Source organism: Zingiber officinale, chromosome 11A, assembly GCF_018446385.1.
Source record: "Zingiber officinale cultivar Zhangliang chromosome 11A, Zo_v1.1, whole genome shotgun sequence".
NCBI lineage: Eukaryota > Viridiplantae > Streptophyta > Magnoliopsida > Zingiberales > Zingiberaceae > Zingiber > Zingiber officinale.
The window spans coordinates 71,940,746-71,963,303 of record NC_056006.1 but is presented as its reverse complement, the minus strand read 5'-3'; the positions used below and the strand labels follow the sequence as shown (position 1 = coordinate 71,963,303).

Sequence of the window (22,558 nt, the reverse complement as noted above, 5' to 3'; positions counted from 1 at the left end):
TCTGTTATGGTGGGACTTGCACCTCCCTTCTATGTTGTACCTATTGAAATCATGCCTTAAGGGTCATGGAGATTATCTCTATCAATTTTTTTTTTATTCCAAGTATCTAGGCCTTTCGATCCAACTAATCTTAAAAGTGGACAATTCGACCACACAAATTGGCCACTTAGTAAATACGGAAAGCACAGATGGATCATGACATGACACCTAATGTCATCAGTGGTTTAAACTCCATAGAAAATGCCCAACGTGAAATTTGAACTCTCATTGCATGAGAATTATCCTTGTCTCTTATTACTGCATTGTGCCCCGTGGGGTAAATTATCTCTATCAATGAAGTAAAAAGTGATTTCACTCATCCTGAGCGTCTCTCATCGCCAACCCCATAGCGAGATGAAGAAAGATAAATCACATACCAAACAACCTCCTAGGTGGGAGGATATTTATCTCTATAAAAAAAAATATGGTGCCTCTATGTTAGCATCCCCTCACGACTGACCTAGGTCATTGAGATAGAGTTCAGCAGGAACCTAACTTGGCAAGTGCATGGCAGCCGTCAGCAGATGTGATGAAATCCCTTGTCTAGTCTCGACATCCCCCTACCCCCGCATCCACTATAGTCTGTTGGGTGTTATGAGTCCAACGCGGATATGCGCTTTAGACGGTTTCACAAAAAGTGAGCAATGGAAAAATAAAAATATAATAAATTTCTATTTAATTACAACACATACTCACATATGCAAGATACAACATGTGCAAACATAAATCAAAATAAAATTTTATGAAATAAAAAAATAACAATTATCCAAGACGTACCTTTCGAATGATGTGAAGGGGAAAGGACATCAACTTTAATGACATTCACGAACCTTGCCTCTATTCATATCCATGCCGAGATCTTCAAGACAATTCTGATGAGCTACAAAGTTCGCCTCCGATTGGTACTAGCCAAACGTGGAGGTGATGCGATCCAAGAGGAGAAGAAGAAGCGGAGAAGCTTTGGAAGAAAAATCTTCCTTGGTTTCTTGGTGGCCGACGGCAAGGAGAGGGATAGCAGAGAGAGGGTGGCTAGGATTTTCCAAAAATCTAAACCAATAAACCTATGTGTGTTTTTATGTTTCTCCTAATAAAGGAGTATTTATAAACCTCTACATGACATGGGGAGAAAGTCATCTCCTTAACCAAATAAGCAAAATCAAACTGATCTATTACCATTAAGAATAAGTTTGGTTCAAAATTAAACCATCTTGGTTCATAATTAAACCAAACCTATTTGATTTATTATTAAATCAAGTTGTTTCATAACTAAACCAAATCCTTTTTGTTTTATTATCAAACCATTATGAAACCATATCTTCTACAATAGGCATGGCTTATCCACACTTCCATTTTGATAAATATCTTTTCATATTTATTTTTAGTTTGGTCCAACCAAATATCTTATCTCTTGATTCAAGAATTGAATTCTCAAACTTATTTTACATCTTTCAGATACTTGTAGTGTGTGTGACTCAATATGTTCTAGATTTATCTTGGTTGTTAATAATTAACTATTTAATTATAGATCGATCATGAGTGACACCATGATCCCTAATTAATTAGAAAATCATAGTTAATTTCAGAACAAGTTCTGAATCCTTCAGCAGCTATAGTGTGTCGTGCCTCGTTCCTTTTACTCATCTTATACCTACTTGGTTTAAGACATGGTCTATGTGTCTGCCCCCATTGGACTGACTATGTTACCCCTAGTCCAAATTATTTACTCATCCTGTGGATTCAAATTACTCCAATCATGTGTCTAAGAGTCGCATACTCTTAACATGTGATGTTTTACAAAGGCATTAAGTAATAACCATGATAAGTGGTCATAGGGTATACATCTCCTCGCAGGGAGTGGTGAATCCTTTGTGGGCTATCTAAATACCTTCGGGTACTTTGACTTATACTCAATCATCTTGGGTCCACATCTCTAAGGAAATACTTTGCTTAAGATGTCAAAGTATAAGTTTTCATGATTAAAGTGACTTGAATACCTCAAGTCAAAGAAAACTTGTACTCGAGTTGTGGTAAATACTTCATAGACATATCCATATATGTAGAGAATCATATGAAGTCTTAAAGCAGGTCACTTCAATGAACTGATTGCTATAACTAGCATCCACATTTAACTCTTGACATCTCAATATTTTCAGCTAGTGAGTAACAGCTACTTGATTAGACCAAGGCTGTGCTCGTTTCACAGAATTGATGATGTCTGAATACATCAATTCATTGACTAGGGAACTTTTAGTTTTTTTATAATTACTCATGTAGAGACTCTTACTAGTTATGATCTTATCACAAGTTCTCTCATGCTATGAATTGTATTGTGGACATTTAGTAAATGAGTTTAATATCATTCAAACACATAATAAAGTGCTTTTAAATAGGTAATCTATATTTATCAAAATAAACAGTAAAACCATAAGACGATTGTCTTAGGACACCTCTCAAACATAAGATACTCTCACTTGGCCTAATGTAAATCACCACAGTGTCTGAAACCATAAGTGATCCGGCGGTAAGAATGGGGGACCCACAGATGGGGTCCCGTCCGAGCGGAGCCAGAGATTACCCAGCCAAAGGTTTGGGTTTCCGACGCCAAAGCAGAAGAACCGGAGCCGAGTGGCCGAGCGGAGGTGTCCGCTCGGCCGAGGATAGAATGGCCGAGCGGAGGTGTCCGCTCGGCCGGAATCGTGGCGAGGAAACAGTGGTTAGCCGAGCGGCCTATTCGCTCGGCTCGGGATATGATATGTCAGCAAAGACATGATGATTAGACTGTACGCAAGATGACACTATTAAAGGCCCCACCATCACGTCACGGAAAGGTTGATACAGTAGCAGTATGGTCTTATGGATGCCCTTCTGACATGCCCACACCTAGGCATGGTCGAAAGCAGGTGATCACTTCGATTGGTGTGCCCAGGCTCCTTCGAGAGGTCTATATAAGGCCTCCATTTCTTCAACCGGAGGTACACAAGTCTCCATTTTCTGAGCCGCTTTCTTATTCCTTCGTCTGACTTGAGCGTCGGAGGGCCGTCGCCGGGACACCCCGGCTCGGTTTTGTTGCAGGTTCGCCGAGCACTCGAGGATCCAGGGCGCCACATCCCTCGTCCATTGACCCCGGTTGAACAGATCAAATTGGCGCTCAGGAGGACGCCTGCATCCGTGGGAGGATAGATGGACTGACGACCTCACCGTGACGCCTCCCGTGAGAAAACTCGACGCTAATTGAGGCAAAGAACTAAGCTCGTGAGCAACAAAAAGCAAGGCTCAAGCCGAGATATCAGAGCGCCCAGGAGGGGGAGAAGCATTAGAAATTGCAAAAAGGGTCCGACCCAGACTCAAGTGGAGTAACTCACGCCGATATCGGTCCGACGAGGAAGCCACGATGAGTTTCGACAAGTATATATTCTTCATCACTCCACGGGTATTCGGGAGTCGAGAAATGGTCGGCAGGTCGGTTCTTGATTATCCTCTTCCGTTGTAAGATTTATTATAGTTCCTCGAGCTAAAAGCCGCGCCCGCCCGCCCCCAGAGGTGCCGAGCCCCGAGTCGATGGGGGAAGCACCCCGTACCGCCTGGAAAAGTGTATAAAATCGAAACAACAGCTCGATGGAAGACCCCTGCACGCTCGGGCTTCTGAGTATGCTTGTTCCTAGCTCTATTAGAAGACCCAGGCCGCTGGCCGAGTAGTGGCCGAGCTCCCAGCTCGATGGGAAGATCCTGGAAACGCGAGCAAGTCTTGAACCAGTGCTGATTGAGGCTCCCAGCCCCTCGATTGGGAAGACCCGTCCCGAGTGTAAGACCCAGAGAGCCCGAGCCACGAGCTAGCTCGATGGAAGACCGCCCGCCGCCGGAGAGTATAAACCATAGAAGCCAGAGAGCTCGATGGAGACCTCGGCACCCTTGGCGGGGAGGTAATCAGGCCCCAAGGCAGCCCCATCGTGGGCTCGACAGCCGTGGAGCCGTATGCCGGATTTCGCCCCTAGCGGGAGGTAAGAGCGAATAAACCGGGCTAAGCCCCTCGATGGGAAGACTGCCCCGCGCCGGATCGTGTACGCACCCAAGGCCAGCTCGATGGGAAAGACCCGTATCCCATCGCTCGATCCGGGAGTGTATAAATTGAACCGTGCCGTCCGGAGGTAGGCGATTGTTGGATCGGGTGTCGGCCTATTCACTGCTCGAGAGTATAAGCGGGAGGCGGGTATAATGAGCGCCGAGTCGATATGCGGGCCAAAGCGGGAGGAGTATAAGGGTCAGTGAACCACCCTAGCTCGATGGAGGTAGAGACCCAAAAGAGTGTTAGCAGCTCGCATAGAAGTAGGCAACAGTGGCCTAGCTCGACGGTAGTAATTATCCAAGAGAGCAGCTCGGCGGGGTGTACAGAGCAGAGTGTCCGAGCTTCTGGCGGACCATGTATCGTGGGATAAACACGCACTGGCTCAGAAGTGACGAGCTGGGAAGCTGGGAGCGCCCCTAGCTCCGTGGGTGTACCTCGGCCCCGACATTGTAGATCAGACCCGCATCCATGCGCGTTATGATATTAGCCACGGGATAAGTCGACTGCTCGACAGTACTGAAAAGGTAAAAGCCGACGACCGTCATCGGACGGTGACGATCGAGGCCCCCCCGACGGTGTTGGTGGATGAGAAGGCCGAGGCAGGAAAGTGTAAGTGTCGGGTTCGTTCCCGAGTAGTGAGGTAGTTAGCTCGGTTCTCTGAGTCCCGGGGTATCATCAAGCCAAGGCTCGGTGTTAAGGCGGACTGGTAGCGGGATTATAATGAGGCTCGGAGCAGCCCGAGGTCGGGCGAGCCGAGTAGTATATGTGGAAGCCAAAGGCCGGGGCCCGTGACACCGTGACAATCAGGTATATGCCGAGCCAGGCTGGATATTCGCTGGTAAATTATCCCGGGATCGCTGGCGGCGCGCGTATCGTGTAGGATCTCTTGCTGGACGGTACGATATAACCGTCGAGCCAAGGGGATGAGATCCGAGGGACCCGAGGAGGTCAAAGGCGAGCGAGGATCTCGACGAAACGCACCGGCGAGCAAAGGCTTCCGGCCTGCATGCTCGCCCGGACGGACGGTATGTGGGCCAAGGCTTGAGGATCGGCCCGTTCCTCTTGGACGGGCCGACGTATAGTCTCAAGCAAAGGCTCCGAGGATCGCGCCTGCAGCGCGAGTATCCAAGTCCCCGTAGTAATTAGCCACCAAAGGCGAAGTCGCGCACGTATAGCTCGAGCCAAGCTCGGATCCCGAGATCGGGACACTCGGACCGCTCTGGACGGACGGAGATAAATTATCGGAGCAAAGAGCAAAGGCTAGGTATAGATGCGAAAGCCACTCGGTATCGAAGGCTCAAACTCTCAGAGGTCTCGCTCTGAGATCCCCACCGGCGAGTGCACGGACGGATACGAGGCCAGCGTGCTCGAGCCCGTGCACCGAAACCGGTATTGCGGGCCCGATGATATCGGGATCGATCGCGGACGTTGAAATAATTATCGAAGGTAGGCCGGAGCCGGGTACAGGCGGACTCCAGTTGACCGATATTAGCACTGAGAAAATGGCTGAGTCCGAGAATTCCGGCCTGCACTGCACTGCTGCCGGGAGGTCGCAAGCCAACTATCGCGCAAAGTATATATTAGACACTTAGCGGCTCCCATAATCGAGCTGAAGCTTCTGCCGGCACTCGGATCGAAGAGCAAAGGCTGGTTCGCGGACTTCAAGGTATAATTATCGTATTGGGGCCACGTTCAGCTATACTACCGTGATTAAAGACCGGCGGGGATCCCTGAAGTATCCCAAGGCTGGGGATCGGCGCACTCTGACGGATAATTATGGGTAATTATGCATGCGCTCATCGAAGGACCCGCCCCACTGCCCGTACAATGAGCCAGCCCCGTACGAATGCAGCACGTACTGGGATCGAGCCCCGTTGCGCCCTGCAAGTTCGGACGCTCGGACGAGGTAAAATGACGCCAAAGGCTAAACCAATGACGAAGGGCGCCGTGCCGTAGAACATAATGCTGCGCTCCCAAAGTGGAAGCGAAGCCGGCAATGCTCCCGCAACGCCAAAGACGTGATTATTGTCTTGGTTCGGACCTGCTTCTTGGTTCTTGAGTTAAACGTGTCAATTAGTAAAGATTATCGAGCTCACTCAGTCGCTCCGCTACGTTATAGAAGTCGTAAAAATGGAATATCATGAGCCCGATCCGCTTTCCGAAAGATCGAGAGCTACACACGACTATAACATATCATGTGTCCGTCGTCGAGCGAGCGTTAAAATCGAGACGACGTGGGCAAATCCAGCGGTCTGCTGACGCTTCAAGGTCGACGAGCCGCAGGAGGCTATAAATATCCGCGATCCGTCGCCGGTAAGCTGGCCGAAACCCTATAAATATCATGCTCGTCGTCCGAGCCCGTTAAAATCGAGAATGTCTATAAACCGGCGATGAAGCAGAGAGCAGTCGCCCGCGGTTAAAGATCGAGAGCTACGCACACGGCTATAATATCCAGCGACCGAGCTCCGAACGTTAAAAATCGAGAGGCAGGCGGCGTCTATAAGTCCCGAGCCGACCGCTATAACATCCGCGCCTGGCCGAGGCAGACTCAGGCGTTAAAGATCGAGAGCCGTTATCCGGACGAGCTCATCATCTAGCCATTCATTTCAAAACAAAGGGCGCCCCGTGAGGCCACCGCCACTAGAGAGGCGAGCCACGTGGCGTCACTGCGCAGCGCCCATACGCGCATGCTTCGCGCTTAATGAAAAGACTTGCGCGATTTTCAAGAGGATTTAGACAAGCAAATATCCGCGCCAAGGCATACAAAGTGAAGAGCCGAGCGGATAAATTTGGCATGAGGGCCGAACGGCTCAAGGGATATCAGCAGCAGCGATAAGGCGACTGTCCAGTCAGTCGGACTCATCGCCTCCTTCGACTAGACTTGAAGGGGAGGCAAGTGATCCGCGAAGAATGGGGGACCCGGATGGGGTCCGTCCCGAGCGGATATTACCCAAAGGTTTGGGTTACGCCAAGAAGAGTGAAGTGGCGGAGGAGGAGCCCTGGTAGGTAGAATGGCCGCGAGTGAGGTGTCACGAATCGTGGCGAAGCAGTGGTTAGCCGGCCTATTCGCTCGGGATATGATATGTCGGCAAGAAGGCATGATGATTAGACCATGCATTAAGATGACACTATTAAATGCCCCACCATCACGTCACGGAAAGGTTGATACAGTAGCAGTATGGTCTTATGGATGCCCTTCTGACAGGCCCACACCTAGGCATGGTCGAAAGCAGGTGATCGCTTCGATTGGTGTGCCCGGGCTCCTTCGAGAGGTCTATATAATGCCTCCATTTCTTCAACCGGAGGTACACAAGTATCCATTTTCTGAGCCGCTTTCTTATTCCTTCGCCTAACTTGAGCGTCGGAGGGTCGTCGCCGGGACACCCCCCCCAGCTCGATTTTGTTGCAGGTTCGCCGGAGCACTCGAGGATCCAGCAGGGAGCGCCACATCCCCAGCGTCCATTGACCCTGGTTCGGACAGGATCAATAAGCATAGACATGACTCACAAACTTAGTTTGTGGTAGATCCTTTGTCAAAGGATCTACTAGATTTCTTTCAGTGGAAGTTTTCTCCTTGATCAGATGACTGTGGCGAAGCATATATTTGGATCGCTGGTGAGACCTAGGTTCTTTTGCTTGCGCAATGGCTCCAATGTTGTCGCAGTAAATGGGTAATGCTTCAATAATGGTTAGAACACTCCTAGTTTATTGATAAAATTTCTGATCCAAACTGCTTCCTTTGCTACTTCCAAAGCTACAATGTATTCCACCTCACAGGTAGAATATGCTACGGTGTCTTGTTTGCAACTCTTCCAGCTAAGTGCTCCTTTGTTCAAACTGAATATGTATCCAGAGTAGGATTTGGAGTCATCCTTGTCTGTCTGGAAGCTAGCATCTGTATATCCACGTATAATCATATCACCATCTTCATATATCAATAACATATTCTTAGTTTTTCTCAAGTACTTAAGGATTATCTTGACAATCACTCAATGATCCATTCCTAGATATGATTGATATCTGCTCGTGACACTCAGAGCATATGATACATTGGGCTGAGTACATAACATAGTATACATGATAGATCCTGTCGTAAATGCATAGGGAATCTTATTCGTGCAAATAATCTCATCTTCTATGCGTAGGCACATAGATTTTGAAAGGTGAATTTCATGCCTCATGGGTATAAACCCTTTCTTGGATTCAGACATGTTAAATCGTTTTAGTACTCTATATGCAGACTGTGAAAAATCAAGTAACCTTTTCGATCTATCTTTATTGATCTTCATTCCAAGGATATAAGTTGCTTCTCTCATGTCCTTCATGGAAAATGTTTTGGACAACCAAACTTTAACTGATTATAGAATTGGCATGTCATTGTCTATGAGTAATATGTCATCAACATATAATATTAGGAATACGACTACACTTCCATTAACCTTCTAGTATATACAAGGTTTGTCAGGATTTTATGAAAAATTAAACTCTTTGATTGTCTCATCAAAATGGATGTTTCAACTCCTGGATGCTTGCTTCAGTTTATAAATGGACAGTTGAAGTTTGCATACTTTATTTTTGTCAATAGATATGAAACCCTTGGTGTCACGCCCCAAAGGAGTCTCTGCCAGACAAAAATCCGACAGCACCTCCTCTGTACGGCTGACAATCTGAAGCATCACTACAAGCAAAATACATCAGCCACATGCGGCTGGAATATTTATATACACAACCACGCAGTTATAATGACAGCCCACACGGCTGGAATGAAACAATCACAACCACGCAGTTATATATAAAACAGCCTACACTAAAAACCAACACAATGGAAAAACTAAACGGAAAGCCCACACAAGACAAATAGATACAATGCATGCCGCAAGGCTTAAACACAAATACAACACCAAAACTATAAGATAGCCACATGGCTATACACAAATACAATGCCAAAATAAGAAAAGAATATACAAAGAAAGCAAGCGCGATCTTCGGACCCGGCAGACAGGATACTCCGAGCGACACTCCAACCATCTACCGAAAACATAAATATATACATGCGGTGGTGAGTATAGGTAACTCAGTGGGTAATAGAAAAGATAGTGCATGGTCTATACATAAAACATGGAGATCACAAGTATACAGATCAGTAGGGAATATGAACATGGTCATACTATCATAATCAATGCATCTGAACATACCGACATAATAATAATAAACTGCATACAAGCACAACTAATATAATGACATACAAACCTAACTCTGGAATCGACACCGTACAATGATCAAGAACTCACCGATCTGCAGATACACCGTGACACAATATAAGTCGATCATATACATGTAAAATAAATGACATGTATGCAGCAACCAAATGCAACAATCATATCGCAAACAAATGCAACATACCACAAACACATGCAACTAGTATCTAGTAGGCATATATGCAAATATAACCCCGGATGCACCGTGCATCATATGCAAAGTGCATGCATGCTCCATGGTCACCCCGCCACCTCTCCGAACACCATGACCCGATTGGCCGGAGGCTGGGTCATGACGTACGATCCTACCATCAACCCACTATATAGTGGTCGAGGCATCGCTAGTAGCTATCTAACTACATAGCATCGGGGTCGCTCGATCGCGGATCTCACTAAACCTCGTGGGGGTGGCACGAGACTAGCAAGAATCGCCCAACTACCACTACCCATGAGTGGCCGAATGAGGCCCAAACCAACTGATGACTCTCTCAACCACAAGGGAGACAACGGTCATCAGATGCAATGAATGATGAACATGATATATATATATAAAATCATCATCCATGCAATAACTCCAAACCTCATAAATACCTCCAACGTGAGTATAATCGTCATGATATCTCCACGTATCCCACCAAACATATGTACACACTACACATGTATAATCAACCAAAAATCTCCAATAATCCCACCAGACACATGTACACAAAAGATAAGTACAATCAACATGTATCCTCCAATAAAAACACAACGGACATGTGTATATACTCCGAACATACAATCAACACAACTCCTCCAAAAGTACATGACAAATACATGTGTACATACAACATGCAAATGCACGGTCAACAAGATGACTCCTATAACACATACCCACCTATGTACAGTCCACATCATATACCCAATCAGCATGGTAATACCAACAACCCGACAATCCCTACACGTGTAATCACAACAGAGTAGATATCAAAAGTGAAGACTGTATATGAATTACATAGATCATCACAAGGGTCAAGCATAAGTATCATGCAGGAAAAACAGCAACCGATCATGATATAAGATAAAGCAACCTAATTCATCCAATAATAACCATGCACTAAGTACAAGAAAATCTACATAGAGGTCAAGGAAGAAATACCCGCCTTTATCTGTCGACCGCGTCAAACAATCCAATCCCATGTCGAGACGCTCGCCTCGAAATAAAATCCTGTGATCACATAATATATTTAGCTAATTACATAGGTAGCAAATAGCTAAATAAACTCCCCAATCTAATTAGAAAAACCCCAATCGAAATAATTAACCTAATCCCTTAATCCAATTAGGTTCACTCCAACTAGATCCAATATCTGATTAATCTTCCAATTAATCCTCAATCCAACTTCTCCTAAATCTAAACATAATCCAAACTCATCATAAATCCACAAATTCCAACCCAATACAAACCCTAATCACTCCAACACATACCAATAACGATCATGTATCCATTTACATAAATCATTCACCCAATAACCATCACAGAGTCAATTTCGGATTAGGTCTACCCATTAAAAATCTCCAACAACATAAATAGAACAATCTCTATTAATTTTGTTATTACTCCAGGTCAATCAACATATAAGACACCATTGGTTAAACTCCAATTCCAAACTCGTCCCCTTTTCATAAATCTGTCCACATGTTTATATGTAATCAAAACCAGACAAAATCTATAACCATTAGCAACCCTAACAAAACAGATCAATAATAGATCATAAGCACACTTACCCTGATGTGCAAACAGCGATCAGAAGTCTATCCCTTAGCCACACTTTGCCCTGTTGATATCAACCCTAGCAAAGAATCAATTCCTTCAAGAATCAATCCAATACATCAACAGAACAATCCCCTATTAACTAGGTACTGAACAAATCATACCTTAATTCCATGTCAATAACCCCTTCTCCAATGGTCCACCGGCCTAGTAACATTTCTTGTAACAAGTGGCTGATGACAGTGTAGATGGCAACAAAATCTCAGCTGGAACAGAAGCTCCATTGCTCGAAACCACAGCACCCAGGTGAGGCAATGAGGGATCGAATCTAGGGTTCAGATCCTCTTCCTTTTGACCGGCGATGGGTTGCTCGAAGCCGACGGTGCTGTGGCTCAGCATCGGCCTCCCACGGTATCAGCAGCCTACAGATGTCGGTGATCAACAAGGCGAGGGGATCAGGAGGAGTGGAAGAAGAAACAACGCCGTGATCGAATTGCTTCGGTGGTGATGAATCAACATCCCTTACACTCACGTGGCCGGAGGAGAAAGAGAATCAGGTTTCCGACGATGGATCTGCATCCCTTGCGCTCGCATGATCGGAGGAGAAAGAGAATCGACTGTCGACGATGGATCGGGAAGATGGGGAAATCGCAAGAAAAGGCAAAAAGGCTCGGGTTCGGTGGCAGGCCGTAGCTTGACCGCAAGAAGGGTGAGAGGCTCCACGCCGCGATAGGGAGAGGAAGGGGAAAGGCTCAGCCGGTGATGGAAGAAGTCTCTCCATCGTCGTTAGGTCGCCTGCTCGCGAGAGAGAAAGGGGAAGAGAAAGAAAAGTCGGGATCGGGGAAGGAGATAAGGAAGAAGAGGGATTAAGGATCGGAGGAAATAAAAGGGAAATTAGGGATTTGATTTTTATACCTTAGGTTAAATTTAATTAAACTCTAAGTTAAATTCTCAATCAACTCCCATTTAAATAGATAACCTAAATAGGCCTCCACTGTACCCTGAATCCATCCCCTCAAAACGGGTCATACGGACTCCGTTTAAATCCCGAAAAATTTCTAAAAATTCCTGAAAAATCCAATAAGATTTTTCATCCAATAATATTTATTATTTAATTTTTTTTTTCGGTATCTTACATTCTCCCCCACTAATAAAAATTTGGTCCCCAAATTTACTAGTCATCTTAGGGATCCTCATCCAAGGATAACATCCAAATCACATACTCATATACCACTCACTCCAAGTACACTAACCAAACAGCATCCTCATGTACTACTCCACCCTAGTATCATAAACATATCCCCTAACATGACAATCTACCTCCAAATGAATAGCGACGACTCTGTGAGCTATGAACTCACCCTATTCTCGCTACTCTCACTCTACAATCACTCTCACTCTGCAATCCACCCAACTGTGGATAAATCAAACACCTCTAAAATCCAAAATCTGCTGTGTCCACAGACAGAACCATGAGGTGAAATCACTGATCTCCATCCAATACAACCCTCAGAGATATACCATAAGGTCCAATAACCTCCCCCAGTATAATCCTAATACTCAATCCAAAAGAATTCGTCCCACAAACCGATGGCTAGGGAGCAAAGTCGTCACCCAATAATGATTACCCAAACCATCATATCCTCTCCATATCCTGGATAATCCCACAACAAAAGTCCGTCATAACATGCTCCCAACTCCACTTCAGTATCCAAATCAACGGAGATAATCCTACTAATCCCTGATGTTCAGCCTCCACTTGCTGACATAATAGACATCAAGCTACAAAATCCGCGATGTCTTTCTTCATATCGTTCCACCAATAAGAGTGCTCTAATGCCTCCACACATCAGATGTCACTCGAATGTAGTGCAAATCCAGATCAATGTGTTTCCTACAGTAACTCCTCCCTGATAAGAAGTGACTCGGGAACCCACATGATCTTCCCCGAAAATCAAGAATCTCATTCTCCTTACATGAGAAGTCTCACTACTAGCACGAGACTACTCCGCTCATGCTATATCGAAACTGCACCAACTCCCAGATACGATACATCTGTGTAGAGTACAAATCCGTCTACACTAAAAAGCATAACTAAGACGGTGCAGTTAACAACTTTTCGTCCAACTCCCAAAACTGATCTCGTAAGCGTCTATCAAGGAAAATTCCATACTCATCCTGAATAGTCCAGTCAACGGCATAACAATACTGGAGAAACCCTCAATCAATCTCCGATAACATCTAGTCAGATCAAGGAAGCTGCGAGTCTCCTGTATAGACTACGACTATTCCCCACTGATAACAACCTCTATCTCCTGTGGATCCACCGATATCCTCTACTAAACACAACGTGTCCCAAAAACTCGTAAAAGACAATCATAATACGTACTACTAACTTCACATATAGATGTTCCCGTCGAAACATCTCTAGAACTATGCGAAGCTAGTGTACGTGATCCACCTCGGATCGAGAATAGATCACAACATCACCAATAAGGACCGTGAAAACTGATCCAAACATCCTAATGATACCAAGTACATCGAGTCCATAAAACGTCTAGGGCACGGTATGCCTAAAATGGTAACACCAATGACCCATAATGTACGTACAATAGGCTCACTCAACCGTAGGATCCCCAACAACGAGTCTGTGATCGAATCACCCACTACAAATCACCAAATCCATATATATCACAGACATACTACACTCCATGTCACTATCAACATAAAACACCAAATAATAGATCATCAAATCAAATATCCACTAATAGATTATCAAAAGATAACATATCACCACACCTGATCTCACAATATCCACCAAACTCCAATCATCCTCAACATCAATCAATCATACCAGATAGTCCCCTAAACCAAGATAGAGTAAAAGGAAATCATCCAACCTTCAACACTCACTACCAACAAACTAAATGTATCCTAAAAAGTCTGTCAAATCTCATCATCTCCTCCTTTCTGATAATCAAATATCCATAGTAAAGGAATGCTAATTCAAAATCAAAGGGTCACACAATCTCTTGACTAAGAGTCTACTCATCCAAAGTGCATCAACATCACCCTCATAATCATCCTATATATATCCCTCGACAAAAGTCGATGAAAGGTCAAACCCTCTAATATGAGATATAGACTACAAGATCTGGTAAAATGATCACGTGGTCAAGGTCTTGAGCCATCTGATAGAGACAATGTTAGTGAGTCGTCTAACCATTGTCTTGTACCCCATCATACTGTGATTGCTCCATCTGAGGTTCAGTAACTTCCAGTATCGAGCAATCCACACAAGGTAAAAAAGTACTCTCTCTCCAAACACCTCAAGGAAATCACTAAGTGATGACCTGATCTCCAACAAAAAACATTCCCTGCTTCTTCCTTCACGTGGTACCGGGTCACGTAAAGGTTAAGCAGCTAACTTCAACTCTTTTACGTCAGTACAAATCATATATCCAAATGTACTCTCCAACTCATACACCCAAGTAACGATTGTATCTCATAAGTGTTAAGCACGTAGCCTTACACTTTTCCACACCGTGCAATATCCTATCTGAATGTACCTTCTAAGTCCTCCAACCAGGTACAGACAATCCATAGTCAAAGTCCCCATGGAATAGGATACGACAATCCTCTACAGGCTGACCAAGTCGACAATGGTATACGGCTAATTCAATCCTTTCTACACCGGTACAAGTCAAAATATCTAACCAAATATGAAACATCCCAAAGATAGGAACCTCTAAAAATAGAGTAAGTCAGCCCCCTACTGGTCGGACTAATAAAATAAATCGGTCAACTATTATCCAATCCAACAAGAGTAAATAAATCATCCACTGCTGAAACTAAGGCCAATCGATACCCAACTACTAAAGTCAACCAGGGTAAATCAGTCCTCGGTCCTCTACAGACATAACCAAAAAGAATCTAAATTAATCCTCTACTGATCGAACCGAAAAGAGTACGAAACCAACTAAGGTAAGTCAAACCACAACTACATCAGTCAATCAGGTAAATCAATCCGAAACTGATCGAACTAAAAGGAGTAAACCGGTACTCTACTAACTGAGTTCATATGAGTATATAGATATCATCCACTACGCAGCTAATAATAACAGAGACTGATATGTGACTCTAACGCTCAACCAACTAGTCGTAGTAGACACTAAAACAACTAGTAGTATGATATGACGAATCCTTTGAGACTGTAAATCCTTGATCTCCAATAGGGTCAACCGTGATCAGTGATTGACCCAACACATGAAATGCATGCAACAAATAACAAGACAGGTACTAGCAGAAGAGTACTAACACATGTCATAACAAACTATCATGGGCCACAATACATACACCAACAGAAATGTATGATAACAATATGCAAACAAACCTCCTATAGCCTGGAGATGTCCTGCTGCTGCCTGGTCCCAAAACCCGAAAGTCACATCAAGAAAACCGAAACACGAAATCCAAAAACACGAATAACAGGCATCGTACCTGCTCTGATACCAAAAATTGGTATCAAATAAATCTCGAAAATAGAACACAAAACAAAACAGGCATCGTACCCGCTCTGATACCACTAATTTGTCACGCCCCAAAGGAGTCTCTGCCAGACAAAAATCCGACAGCACCTCCTCTGTACGGCTGACAATCTGAAGCATCACTACAAGCAAAATACATCAGCCACATGCGGTTACAACCACATAGTTATATAATAACAGCCCACACTACTGGAATGAAACAATCACAACCACGCAGTTATATATAAAAACATCCTACAGGCTGCACTAAAACCAACACAATGGAAAAACGAAAACGAAAGCCCACACAAGACAAATAGATACAATGCATGCCTACAAGGCACAAATACAACACCAAAACTATAAGATAGCCACATGGCTATACACAATACAATGCCAAAAATAAGAAAAGAATATACAAAGAAAGCAGCGATCTTGATGTGGCCGACGACAGATACTCCAGCGACACTCCAACCATCTACGAAAACATAAATATATACATGCGGTGGTGAGTATAGGTAACTCAATGGGTAATAGAAAAGATAGTGCATGGTCTATCATAAAACATGGAGATCACAAGTATACAGCCCGTGGGGAATATGAACATGGTCATACTATCATAATCAATGCATCCGAACATACCGACATAATAACGACAATAAAGCGACAAGCAACTAACATAATGACAGATACAAACCCAACTGAATCGACACCGTACAATGATCGAGAACTCACTGGATCTCGCAGATATACACGTGACACACGAATATAAGTACTCGATATACATGTAAAATAAATGACATGTATGCATATGGCAACCAAATGCAACAATCATATCGCAAACAAATGCAACATACCACAAACACATGCAACTAGTATCTAGTAGGCATGTATGCAAATATAACCCCTGTGCACGGTCATCATATGCAAAATGCATGCATGCTCCATGGTCACCCCGCCACCTCTCAAACACCACCCCTGACGATGGCCGAGAGGCTTGGTCTGACGATTTACATGCTCCACTCCAATATATAGTGGTCGAGGCGATCGCTAGTAGTATCTAACTACATAGCATCGGGGTCTCGATCGCTTCACTGGCGGATCTCACTAAACCTGACCGGGTGGCACGCGAGGGACTATTACCAACTACCACTACCCATGAGTGGCAACGAATGTGTGGTACTAAAGATGACTCTCTCAACCACAAGGGAAGACAATCATGTGAGATGCAATGAATGATGATATATATATATAAAATCATCATCCATGCAATAACTCCAAACCTCATAAATACCTCCAACGTGAGTATAATCGTCATGATATCTCCACGTATCCCACCAAACATATGTACACACTACACATGTATAATCAACCAAAATCTCCAATAATCCCACCGATAAAAGATAAGTACAATCAACATGTATCCTCCAATAAAACACAACGGACATGTGTATACTCCGAACATACAATCAACACAACTCCTCCAAAAGTACATGACAAATACATGTGTACATACAACATGCAAATGCACGGTCAACAACAGATGACTCCTATAACACATACCCACCTATGTACAAACCACATCATATACCCATGGTAATACCAACAACCCGCAATCCTACAAGACATACTCTACACGTGTAATCACAAGTAGAGATATCAAAAGTGAATATATGAATTACATAGATCATCACAAGGGTCAAGCATAATGCAGGAAAAACAACAACCGATCATGATATAAGATAAAGCAACCTAATTCATCCAATAATAACCATGCACTAAGTACAAGAAAATCTACATAGAGGTCAAGGAAGAAATACCCGCCTTTATCTGTCGACCGCGTCAAACAATCCAATCCCATGTCGAGACGCTCGCCTCGAAATAAAATCCTGTGATCACATAATATATTTAGCTAATTACATAGGTAGCAAATAGCTAAATAAACTCCCCAATCTAATTAGAAAAACCCCAATCGAAATAATTAACCTAATCCCTTAATCCAATTAGGTTCACTCCAACTAGATCCAATATCTGATTAATCTTCCAATTAATCCTCAATCCAACTTCTCCTAAATCTAAACATAATCCAAACTCATCATAAATCCACAAATTCCAACCCAATACAAACCCTAATCACTCCAACACATACCAATAACGATCATGTATCCATTTACATAAATCATTCACCCAATAACCATCACAGAGTCAATTTCGGATTAGGTCTACCCATTAAAAATCTCCAACAACATAAATAGAACAATCTCTATTAATTTTGTTATTACTCCAGGTCAATCAACATATAAGACACCATTGGTTAAACTCCAATTCCAAACTCGTCCCCTTTTCATAAATCTGTCCACATGTTTATATGTAATCAAAACCAGACAAAATCTATAACCATTAGCAACCCTAACAAAACAGATCAATAATAGATCATAAGCACACTTACCCTGATGTGCAAACAGCGATCAGAAGTCTATCCCTTAGCCACACTTTGCCCTGTTGATATCAACCCTAGCAAAGAATCAATTCCTTCAAGAATCAATCCAATACATCAACAGAACAATCCCCTATTAACTAGGTACTGAACAAATCATACCTTAATTCCATGTCAATAACCCCTTCTCCAATGGTCCACCGGCCTAGTAACATTTCTTGTAACAAGTGGCTGATGACAGTGTAGATGGCAACAAAATCTCAGCTGGAACAGAAGCTCCATTGCTCGAAACCACAGCACCCAGGTGAGGCAATGAGGGATCGAATCTAGGGTTCAGATCCTCTTCCTTTTGACCGGCGATGGGTTGCTCGAAGCCGACGGTGCTGTGGCTCAGCATCGGCCTCCCACGGTATCAGCAGCCTACAGATGTCGGTGATCAACAAGGCGAGGGGATCAGGAGGAGTGGAAGAAGAAACAACGCCGTGATCGAATTGCTTCGGTGGTGATGAATCAACATCCCTTACACTCACGTGGCCGGAGGAGAAAGAGAATCAGGTTTCCGACGATGGATCTGCATCCCTTGCGCTCGCATGATCGGAGGAGAAAGAGAATCGACTGTCGACGATGGATCGGGAAGATGGGGAAATCGCAAGAAAAGGCAAAAAGGCTCGGGTTCGGTGGCAGGCCGTAGCTTGACCGCAAGAAGGGTGATGGAAGAAGTCTCTCCATCGTCGTTAGGTCGCCTGCTCGCGAGAGAGAAAGGGGAAGAGAAAGAAAAGTCGGGATCGGGGAAGGAGATAAGGAAGAAGAGGGATTAAGGATCGGAGGAAATAAAAGGGAAATTAGGGATTTGATTTTTATACCTTAGGTTAAATTTAATTAAACTCTAAGTTAAATTCTCAATCAACTCCCATTTAAATAGGTAACCTAAATAGGCCTCCACTGTACCCTGAATCCATCCCCTCAAAATGGGTCATACGGACTCCGTTTAAATCCCGAAAAATTTCTAAAAATTCCTGAAAAATCCAATAAGATTTTTCATCCAATAATATTTATTATTTAATTTTTTTTCGGTATCTTACATTCTCCCCCACTAATAAAAATTTGGTCCCCAAATTTACTAGTCATCTTAGGGATCCTCATCCAAGGATAACATCCAAATCACATACTCATATACCACTCACTCCAAGTACACTAACCAAACAGCATCCTCATGTACTACTCCACCCTAGTATCATAAACATATCCCCTAACATGACAATCTACCTCCAAATGAATAGCGACGACTCTGTGAGCTATGAACTCACCCTATTCTCGCTACTCTCACTCTACAATCACTCTCACTCTGCAATCCACCCAACTGTGGATAAATCAAACACCTCTAAAATCCAAAATCTGCTGTGTCCACAGACAGAACCATGAGGTGAAATCACAGATCTCCATCCAATACAACCCTCGAGATATACCATAAGGTCCAATAACCTCCCCAAGTATAATCCTAATACTCAATCCAAAAGAATTAGTCCCACAAACCGATGGCTAGGGAGCAAAGTCGTCACCCAATAATGATTACCCAAACCATCATATCCTCTCCATATCCCGGATAATCCCACAACAAAAGTCCGTCATAACATGCTCCCAACTCCACTTCAGTATCCAAATCAACGGAGATAATCCTACTAATCCTGATGTTCAGCCTCCACTTGTCGACATAATAGACATCAAGCTACAAAATCCGCGATGTCTTTCTTCATATCGTTCCACCAATAAGAGTGCTCTAATGCCTCCACACATCAGATGTCACTCGAATGTAGTGCAAATCCAGATCAATGTGTTTCCTACAGTAACTCCTCCCGATAAGAAGTGACTCGGGAACCCACATGATCTTCCCGAAAATCAAGAATCTCATTCTCCTTACATGAGAAGTCTCACTACTAGCACGAGACTACTCCGCTCATGCTATCGAGCACCAACTCCCGGATATACGTACATGTAGAGTACAAATCCTCCTACACTAAAAAGCATAACTAAGCAGTGGTGCTTAACAACTTTCGTCCAACTCCCAAAACCGATCTCGTGTCTATCAAGGAAAATTCCATACTCATCACGAATAGTCTCAGCGACATAACATAATCTGGAGAAACCCTCAATCAATCTCCGATAACATCTAGTCGGATCAAGGATGCGAAGTCTCCGTATAGACTACGACTATTCCCCAACAACCTCTATCTGTGGATCCACCGATATCCTCTACTAAACACAACGTGTCCCAAAAACGTAGAAAGACAATCATAATATTACTAACTTCACATATGTTTCCTCGAAACATCTCTAGAACTATCGCTGGTACCGTGATCCCTCGGATCGAGAATAGATCACAACATCACCAATAAGGACGGTGAAAACTGATCCAAACATCCTAATGATACCAAGTACATCGAGTCCATAAACGCGTCTAGGGCGGTATGCCTAAAATGGTAACACCAATGACCCATAATGTATAGGCTCACTCAACCGTAGGATCCCAACAATAGTCGAGAGAATCACCCACTACAAATCACCAAATCCATATATATCACGGACATACTACACTCCATATCAACATAAAACAATAATAGATCATCAAATCAAATATCCACTAATAGATTATCAAAAGATAACATATCACCACACCTGATCTCATAATATCCACCAAACTCCAATCATCCTCAACATCAATCAATCATACCAGATAGTCCCCTAAACCAAGATAGAGTAAAAGGAAATCATCCAACCTTCAACACTCACTACCAACAAACTAAATGTATCCTAAAAAGTCTGTCAAATCTCATCATCTCCTCCTTTCTGATAATCAAATATCCATAGTAAAGGAATGCTAATTCAAAATCAAAGGGTCACACAATCTCTTGACTAAGAGTCTACTCATCCAAAGTGCATCAACATCACCCTCATAATCATCCTATATATATCCCTCGACAAAAGCTGATGAAAGGTCAAACCCTCTAATATGAGATATAGACTACAAGATCTGGTAAAATGATCACGTGGTCAAGGTCTTGAGCCATCTGATAGAGACAATGTTAGCTGAGTCGTCTAACCATTGTCTTGTACCCCATCATACTGTGATTGCTCCATCCGAGGTTCAGGAACTTCAGATGTCGAGCAATCCACAAAATAAAAAGTACTCTCCAAACACCTCAAGGAAATCACTAAGTGATGACCCGATCTCCAACAAAAACATCCTTCTTCCTTCTCACGTGGTAGGGGTCACGTAAGGTTAAGCCTAACTTCAACTCTTTTACGTCAGTAATCATATATCCAAATGTACTCTCCAACTCATACACCCAAGTAACGATTGTATCTCATAAGTGTTGTAATTATGCACACTTTTCACACCGGCAATATCATGTACCTTCTAAGTCCTCCAACCAGTACGACAATCCATAGTCAAAGTCCCCATGGAATAGGATACGACAATCCTCTACAGGCACCAAGTCGACAATGGTATGGCTAATTCAATCCTTCTACCTAGTACAAGTCAAAATATCTAACCAAATATGAAACATCCCAAAGATAGGAACCTCTAAAATAGAGTAGTACAGCCCCCTTTGGAATAAAATAAATCGGTCAACTATTATCCAATCCAACAAGAGTAAATAAATCATCATCATGAAACTAAGGCCAATCGATAACTACTAAAGTCAAGGGTATCGGTCCTCGGTCCTCTACGACATAACCAAAAAGAATCTAAATTAATCCTCTACCGATCGACCGAAGAAGCAGAACCAACTAAGGTAAGTCAAACCACACCACTACGAGTGTAATCAATCAAACCGGTCAGAACTAAAAGGAGTAAACCTCACTCTAACCGAGTTCATATGGTATATAGATATCATCCACCTAATAATGAGTACTTGTGACTCTAGCAGACCAACCAACTAGTCGTAGTAGACACTAAAACAACTAGTAGTATGATATGAGACGAATCCTTTGAGACCGAATTGATCTCCATAGGTCATGATTGGACCCACAAATGCATGACAACAAATAACAAGTACTAGAGAGTACTAACTAACACATGTCATAACAAACTATCATGGGCCAATATACACAAAATGTATGATAACAATATGCAAACAAACCTCCTAGATGTCCCTTTCGTCCCAAAACCCGAAAGTCACATCAAGAAAACCAACCACGAAATCCAAAAAATATCGTGCACCTCGATACCAAAATTGGTATCAAATAAATGAAAATAGATAAGCAGGCGCCAGCTCATACCAACTAATTTGTCACGCCCAAGTCTCGCATAAAATCCGGCACCTCTCATCATGACCGCAGTCACATCACTACACAGCAAATCTCGTATGCGGTGGAATATTTATATACACAACCCTTATAATAATACCCATACATGGAATGAAACAATCACAACCACGAGTTATATGCACCATTTTGCGCTCACGCGGAAACAAGCCCACA

General features: G+C 43.4%; 2 long non-coding RNA genes across 2 annotated transcripts; both read right to left on the bottom strand.

Annotated features, from left to right (window-relative positions):
• Positions 1-10,508: 10,508 nt before the first annotated feature.
• On the bottom strand, positions 10,509-11,619 carry LOC122032338. Its single transcript, XR_006126048.1, has 3 exons — positions 11,278-11,619; positions 11,128-11,192; positions 10,509-10,567 (listed from the first exon to the last, which is right to left on the bottom strand). It is a non-coding gene; the product is annotated as an uncharacterized LOC122032338 (long non-coding RNA).
• A 5,850-nt stretch (positions 11,620-17,469) lies between these two features.
• Positions 17,470-18,781, bottom strand: LOC122032378. The gene is made up of 3 exons (XR_006126056.1): positions 18,239-18,781; positions 18,089-18,153; positions 17,470-17,528 (listed from the first exon to the last, which is right to left on the bottom strand). It is a non-coding gene; the product is annotated as an uncharacterized LOC122032378 (long non-coding RNA).
• Between the last annotated feature and the right edge of the window lie 3,777 nt (positions 18,782-22,558).